At 36.4% G+C, this 8,495-nt stretch overlaps 1 protein-coding gene across 1 annotated transcript in view; it reads right to left on the reverse strand.

The window, feature by feature from the left end:
• The window catches only part of LOC102847298 (disintegrin and metalloproteinase domain-containing protein 5-like), a 106,070-nt gene that overhangs the window by 79,837 nt on the left and 17,738 nt on the right, over nt 1-8,495 (reverse strand). The gene's annotated exons all lie outside the window — the stretch shown is intronic.

Here is an 8,495-nt window from a genome sequence, read left to right on the forward strand (position 1 = left end):
AGTTAATAGACACTTAATTTTAAATTGAGAAAATCCACCCTTTATTTTTGTTATTATATGCTTTTGAGTTGAGTATGCCTTATAACAACCCTAAGCTGACTTGCGCATAGGGATTTAATCTTTAGAAGGTCCCGTTTTTCAATTTTATCCTCTTCAGATTGTGTGTTTCTGGCTGTATTTGGTAGTCTTTTTATACCATAGACTAGGTCTTCTAAGCTTGATCTCAGTTTGTCTCTTACGAATTGTATGACTTTGTGCTTTACACCCAAGTAAGTCTTTGCTCCATCTTGAGTTGATTTTTATGTGTTGTGTAAGATCTCGGTCCTGTTTCAGCTTTCTGCAGGTATCAGTCCAACTTTGCCAGCACTATTTAGAAGACATTGTCATTTGCCCATTTCATAGTTTTTCTTTCCTTTTTGAATATACGTTGACCATAAAGATTTGAGTCTATTTCTGGATTCTCAATTTTTTTTAATTTTTCATTAATTTTTTCTTTTTCTACTCTTCATTTATAAATACATTGTTTTCAAGAACAAATTCTTTCAATTTCCCTAATCACCCATCCATCAAATTGTACAAACCCATGATTAATCCTTCACTCCTCCTGCACATCCTCATCCCTCTGCTTCCACCTTTTCTCTCCCCTCTTGGATACTTACACTCATTCTTCAATAATGGTTTTATACAATATTTATCCTTGTGGGACTGAGTTAGTTCACTCAGCAAAATGCTCTCCAGTCCCTCCCAAGTTAGGTAATAATTTACAAAGTTATTGCTCCTGCATGCTGCATAGTATTCCATTATGTGAATGTACCATAATTTTTTTAATCCATTCCTTTGTGGTTGGACATTTGGGCTGTTTCCATGTTCTTGCTATAGTGAATAATGCTGCTATGAACATGAGTGTACAATTAAGATAGTTTTTAGATTCAGGTGGGATAGATACAAGGTCATATTTTGGTCCTCCAGGATTTGTTTTTATTTTCTTTTGAACTTGCACTTGAGTAGTTGATAGTCAATTCCAAAGACAGCAACTAGTTTTCACAGGTGATAATGAACTTCTCCAACGACCCTTTCCACAGTAGTGATCAATCTGATTGTTGTTTATTTCATGAGGTGAGGTCCATATGTATAGTTTGTGCTTTTTTATAAAAGCTATTTCCAATAAATACATCATTGATTATTGGGTTGTATGCAGATCCTTTCTGTGGTGTTAGCCTAATAGTTGCCTTTTTTTAAAAGCCATTAATTAGCTCCCTCTGGTTTCCAGCTACCTTAAATAAAGACACATGGTCTTGCAAAATCAGCACCAGATGTGGGACTGGGATAAAAGAAAGAATGCTTCCCACACAGGGCAGCAAGACTGGGGCAGGCAAAGCTTGTGTTGGAAGTCCCTGGTGGCAGAGAGAATGTAGCATTGCTGTGGACAAACGGTGGCAAAGAGTGATCTGAGGCTTCTTGCATTTGTGCTGGCCACTGTCCAAGGTCTGGTTGTTTTTTCAGATATTTGAAGGAGAAGCTGACTTATAACTGTGCTAAGGCAAACCTTGCTGGGTGATTTGAATTTCACTGCAGAACTGAAACTGGAACTTGGACTAATTGAGGTATTGTGCCTTGAGACTGCTTGGCTAAAACTTGGGTTTGCATTGGGTAGTATTATTTGCCTCTTCCTCTCCAATCTCCTTCCCCAGTAAACCCCATTGTTGGTACTCGAACTGTGAGTCTGTGAGTCAACAACAAACAAAGGAACTTCTTGCTGTTGGTGTGGCGCTAGAGGTACCAGGGGGCTGGGATATGGGCTCTTTATCTGCTTTCTACTCTAGAGCAGTGAGTGGCTATGCTATTCTTACTCCCTCTAGCTCTTTCAGAAAGAAGCTCATGACTCTGTGCCTCTGTGCCTCCGTGCCTCATTTTTTTCTATTTAGACACCATCTATTATATCAAGAGCCACCAAAAGGATTACTTACACTGGTAAATTAGCACCTGCCAGAGCAAATGTACAGTTAAAAAAACATCCTATTCTCCTACAGGTAGGAGAGGCTATTTGTCACAACAAATGACTGACCCTGAAAAGTCTTTATACCTATGGACCCAAAATAATTCTTCCTCCTTGAAGGAAATTGAGCAATTGTTGTGTCAAGGGTTTATTGTCCAAAATGATTTTCCTAGTCATTACCTTTGACCTTGCCACATGGATGGGCTGAATCACACAAATAGAGCATTTTAGTCTATCTACAATGAGATTGGCTAATCTCTTCATTAAATTGAGCAGATTCAGTAGCTGAAGTTGAGTGTCTCACCACTAGGAAAGAAGAAGCAGTAATGCAGTCCACAGCATTCAAGGTCAGAGATTCCTGTGCGAGCCAAACCTATACGAGAGCAGCAGCCGCTGCCACAGTAGAGACCTGATGTGAGACGGGAGACTTGGGACTGCTACCCCACAGAACCGGAGCCAGAAGCAGAAGCCTTTGACCAAGTTTTCTGGAGAACTTTGGAAGAATACATCATAACAGACAGATCTAAGAGAGCTTAATAATTGTCCTAAAGCCATAAGGGTAAAGGCTGAAGGGCCAGTAAGCATGTTTTGGTAGCTTAGTCCAGAATAAGAGCTTGTATCTTGTTTCCAATTTGTATTATAATATGTCAATTTCTGTAATAAACCCTGTAGTTGTTGAGTATGGTTCTGTACTGTCTGTAAGATATTAAAATGGATTCTGGGCCCATAAAGTGGAAAGATTGACAGATGTTAGGATTAGTGGAAAGAGGTATGAGAAGATGGAGACATGTTTGGCCTAATGAAAGTTGTTTTTGTGCTGTGGATGTTTTTAATGGGTTTGGAATGAACTGTTGTTGTTGTGTACCATAGAGTTGGAACAGACCCATCGCTGACCCTCTGACAGGTTTTCAAAGGTAGTTAAATGCATGGGAAGAGATTGCCCATCCTTCTGCAGAGCAGCTGGTGGCCTTGAACTGCATGCCTTCAGAACTGTAGTGCAGCTTCTTGCCACTAGGTCACCAGAGCTCCTTTTGGAGTTAGTAGAGGTCAGAAATTACTATCCTTCTGCTGTTCTGACTCTTTTTACAGCACCCATGACCAGAAATATCTCTCACTCACTGACCATTTTCATGAGCCAATAGGAGCCCTAATAACAGCAAACAAATCAAGAAAGCCCAAATTACACCACTAAGACTCTGATGGCCTTAGAGAGCACACTGGTGGTCTTATGGTAAGGAGCTTCATTGCCAACAAAGGAAAAGCAGTTTAAATCTCCTAGATGCTCCACGGAAGAAAGACGGGAAATCACTTGTATGATTTATCTGAAAATCAGCTAGAGGGCAGCTATAAGTCAGTTGCAACTCAACGGCACACAGAAACAACAAGGGTCAGATAAATTGTCACTAGAGTTGCAATCCACAAAAGTAGACTTAAGTGCTAAAAATATTTAAATAAGATTCCCTGAACATAATAAATAAAAAAATATATAACACAATAAAATATTTAATTATACACACACTCTAGAAAATCATACTTTACATGGGGAAAGAAAATAGCTTTAATTTTTGAAAGCCCAACTCGTTGCTGTCAAATTGGAATTGACCCATATTCTTACGCACCATTGTATATCTGAGGATGTAAATCACATGGGAAATTTGATAAGAACCATGAGAGAGGCATGCCTTTGAGACAGTCTCCACAGGCTATGTCACCAGAACTCCCTACTTAACATTAATTAAAAAATTAATTATATGTTGCAATATATTTGAAAAGTATTAAAGCAGCCTTCATAAAAATACTTCAATAAGCTCAAACTCTTTTAAAGGATGTTTTATAAAAGGGACATCTCAGCAAAGAGAAAAAAATTATTTTTAAAAGAGCCACATAAAAGTTGCATAACTGAAAAGAACAGTAAAAGAAATAAAACTATTCATTATTTAGGATCAGTAGTAGAGTAAAGATGACAAAGGATAAAACCACTGATCCTAAGTACAGACCAGCAGAATTTATCCAAACAAAACAAAGGAAAAATGGATGGGGGTGGGGGATCAGCAAAGAGCAAAATAGAATCTAACCTACTCTATTATGAAAGATTTAAGGCCAAATTAGTTCAGCAGCCAGGACATTAAAAGACATACTGCATTGTGAAAGTCTGCTGTCAGAGATGTCTCCAAAGTACTAAAGAGCAATGACATCTGTCTGGAGACTAAGGTGCACCTGATACATCCATGGTCTTTGCAATCACTTATTATGCATCAGAGAGTTGGACAATTACTAGGGATGATAGAAGGAGACTTGATGCCTTTGAGCTGTGGTATGGGAGAAGAGTGTTGAATATCCCCTGGACTGCTAAGAGAAGAGACAGGTTCATCCTGGAGAGGGTTAAAAACCAGGCTGCTCCTTGGAGGTAAGGATTCTGAAACTTCATCTGACATACTTTGGACATGTTGCAAGGAGGGACTGGTCTTTGGTGAGGGATGTCATGCTCGGGAGGGTGGAAGGACAGAACAGGAGAAGAAGATCCTTGATGAGATGGATTGATTCAGTGACTGGAGTAATGGAGGTGAGTGCATCAGAGACAAAAAGATTGGCACAGGATAGAACAGGGTTCTATTGTAGGGCTGTTGTACATGGGTCACTATGAGTCTCAGGAAACTCGATGGCACATAAAATAACAAGTTCAGAAGGTAGGAAGGGGAAAGAAAGCAATGTTGAATGGAAACAGAAAGTAGTGGGAAGTACGCTATTACAAAGTGGGGATTGTGATCAATGTCACAGGATATAAATGAACTGTTGAGCTAATTTGTTCTGTAAACTTTCACTGTAAAACTATATATAAAAAAAAGGTTGGGTGGTTGGTTAGTTGGCTGGTTGCTTTTTTTTAAAAAAAAAAAAAGCTAAATTAAAAAAAAAAACCACCCCAAAACCAAACCAACCAATAGGAAGTATGTATTATTCTCTCAGTTAAACATAAAGCAACTACCAGATTATTTTATCTGCATGACTATATATACATAAAATTTTGTTGTTGCTGTCACTGTAATCCATCATTGTAATCCATCATTTCGTCAAAACTGACTCATAGCTTATCCTCTAGCAGATTTTCAGAGGCAGTAAACCCCACTGGAGCAACTTGCCCATCTTTTTCCCACAGAGGAGTTGGTGAATTGGCAACACATCTCCTTACCACAAAGCCACAGAGCTTCCCACATATATAACATATTAACAATATCTTTATATATAACATAGAATCACATTGCTGTTAGACATTGTTGAGTTCACCATGACTCATAGTGACCCCATGAAAAAAGGTTTTGAACCTAAATATAAGAGATAGCCTGTGCCAGTAACTACCGGGAAATATAGTTGCTCATTTTTATAAAATTTTATTAGAAACTAATATCATTTATGTGGTGGATTTTTCTAAAGACTACTGTACCACTAGGGAGCTCTGGTGGTCTAGTAGTATGAAACTGTACTACAATCCCAAAAGTGTGTGCTTCAAATCTACAAGCTGCTCCATGGAGAAGGATGGGCCAGTATGATTTTACTGTCTCTGAAAACCTGGTGGAGGGTGAGCTATGAATCGGTTTTGACCTCACAACACACAATAACAATAAGGCTGGTTTTAGAAAAGTCAACATGATGGGTCATATTTAATACTTTCAGTATTTTCTATATTGGTAATTGAGTTAACTAACCACAAAATTAAAGACAAATGGAATAAATCAGGCTTACTGCTTTGATATGGATGCTAATAACCTGTAAAACCCACTGTTATTGAATAAATACTAATTAATACCTATTTTCGGGGACAGAGTGCATTATCCTGTAGGATGAAGTACTGTTGTCCTTTATGTTCTGCAATATGTAAAGAATGTAAATCTTTATGAAATCAGACTCTATTCTCCTCCTGGTAGGTTTGAAACACTGACATTTTTGATTAACAGTCAAATAAATGCCTTACTTAACCAGAGTGCTATCTTTAAACTTTAAAATTACTCCCATTGCTCCACTGAAGCATTTTTGAACACTTTATACTCATTTGTTTTGGGCAATCCTTTATAGTTGCTAAAACTATCAGCTGCAGGATTTTTACTAGACCTCTTTTACAGACTTGTGAAGATCCTTTTCATTTAAAATTGAAAGAGGTGTTAAATATGAGTGTTAATTATATCAATTATTTCTCTACTGATAAAATCTGACAAATATTCTCCTTTTATCTTATTAATATAGGACGTTTTTAAATACTTAACCAAGCCTATATTCCTCAGATAAACTTCTCTTTATCATAATATTCTATATATTGCTAGTTCACTACTGTTAAAGGGTTGTGATATTCTAAGTATTCTAACATAACTAAATAAACACTTTTTAGTTTAGAGGTTTTGCATCCGTAGGTTTAAAACATATTTGTCTGTAATATTTTTATTTTCTAACTAGTGCTTTCTCTATCAAGTTTTGGTTCCTGTTAAAACATTAAGAAAGTTCTCCCTCTTTTCTCTCTTCTGAATACCTTTTAAATGTTTGGTATTATTTGTTCCACATTAGTAAAGCTATATGGGCAAAGAATATTTTGTGATAAATATATAAGTCTAATATCTCCAAATATTACAGAAACATTTGATTTTTATCATTCGCATGTACATTTTTAAAGGCTTTGCTTTTCGCACATTTTTTAATTCCCACTGCTTTTTTATCTTAGAAAAAATATAACCAGAGTGCTCTTTTAAAGGCAAGAGTAAGTGAATCTTTCTCTAATGCACTTTGGACATGTCATATCAGGAGGCACCAATCTTTAGAAAAGGACATCATGTTTGGAAACGTAATGGGTCAGCAAAAGAGAAGAAGACCCTCAACAAGATAGGATGACACAAGGACTGCTACAAGGGGAGTGAGCACGGTGGACACTGTGAGGATAGCTCAGGATCAGGTCAATTTTCAAACTGTTGTTCATTGAGTACTAGTTAGCGCAGTGTCAGCTATCAGCAATGTTGTAGACTTCACCCATTAAATTACTTATAATGATCTATTACTGTGTTTAAAATCTATTGACAGGCATTTTTATATCCCTAATCTTGGTATGGGCTTCAACTTCACTTTCTCTTCTTGATCAATCTAAAATCAATCTACTTATGGCTTATCAAGTTCATGAACTTTTCAAAGAAGAAAATTTTCAATTATGTTTTTTTCTACTTTTAGTAAATTTAAAATGTCAATGATTTATGCTTTTTTATTTCCTATGGGTCTAGTTTGTTATGGGCCAGAAGTGCTACCTGCTCTTTCTAACTCGTAGAAGAGGACTAACATCTCCTAGGAAATGAATGTTATTTCCGTGTCACCATGATAATATTTTCAGCAGAAGCCAAAAAGTGGTTGGTTACATGAGGAGGTAGCTCCCTCCACACCAATCACACAAATCGTTAGGTGGGGCTAGCCTATGAATAAATTTCACAAGATTGAAAGCCAATAAAGACAGTGCCTACCTGGGCTTCACTCTATTTTTCTTTTCTTTTTTTTCACAGCATGTCTGCCACATCCCTGTCTTTCTGGGGATCCTTTTCCTCTTTTCCTTTTTCTTTCTTTTCCCCAACTCTTTTGCATGACCTATATTTCACTAGCTTTACCTCTGTGTTATTGTTTGAATAAATCTTTTTCACTTGTTTTGCTGAATTGCCACTGTGTATCAGTTCGCTTAACTACTGTCACCTAAACACACCCTAGTGTGGAAAATAATAGTGAGTGGTGAAGAGATAAAGAGAACTCTGGGTTTAGCATGTTCTATAGCTCCCAACTCACTCCTTCTTGATCAATCTACTAATAGCTTCCCAAGTTTATGAACTTTTCAAAGAAGGAAAATTTTCATTTCTTTATTCCACATTTAGTAAATGTAAAATTTCATTGATTTATGCTTTTCTATGTCCTATGAGGTTACTCTTCTCTTTATGGTTTTATGATATATATTAACTCATAAATTCCACTGTCTTTGGTGGTTTGGATCCACCAACTGTTTTTTTGGCAGAGATGGTTTATCTCCTCCTTTGCAGTTTACAGCCTTGGAAACTGCCTGTGGGATCAGCAATAAATCAATTCTTATGAGCAAACAGCAATGAGTAAGTGACCTTAATAGCATATTCTTCATGATTATATTTTCATTACTAATACATTCTCCTTTACTGGTATATTAACCAACATATTTAAAGCTATAAATATTTCTTTGAATATTTTGATTGTTACATTTGCATTCTTTTTTTGTAAAATTATTATTTACTTTCTATTGCAATTTGTTGTGCTAAAAATTTTTTGTTCTTTAATTTTCAAATAATTTTGTGTAATTAGATAGCTTATATTATTGACTTCTAATTTAATTATAGTTGCATTTAGCTTTATTTATTTATTTATTTATTTATAATTTAGTTGCATTCCATATCATTTCACTATCCTCAAACATTCTGAGATTTGCTTCAAAGCCAATGTTGTTGTTGTATACCAGTGAGTC

Source organism: Elephantulus edwardii, unplaced genomic scaffold (genome assembly GCF_000299155.1).
Source record: "Elephantulus edwardii isolate Elephantulus edwardi_28Jun2011 unplaced genomic scaffold, EleEdw1.0 scaffold00279, whole genome shotgun sequence".
Taxonomy (NCBI): Eukaryota; Metazoa; Chordata; class Mammalia; order Macroscelidea; family Macroscelididae; genus Elephantulus; species Elephantulus edwardii.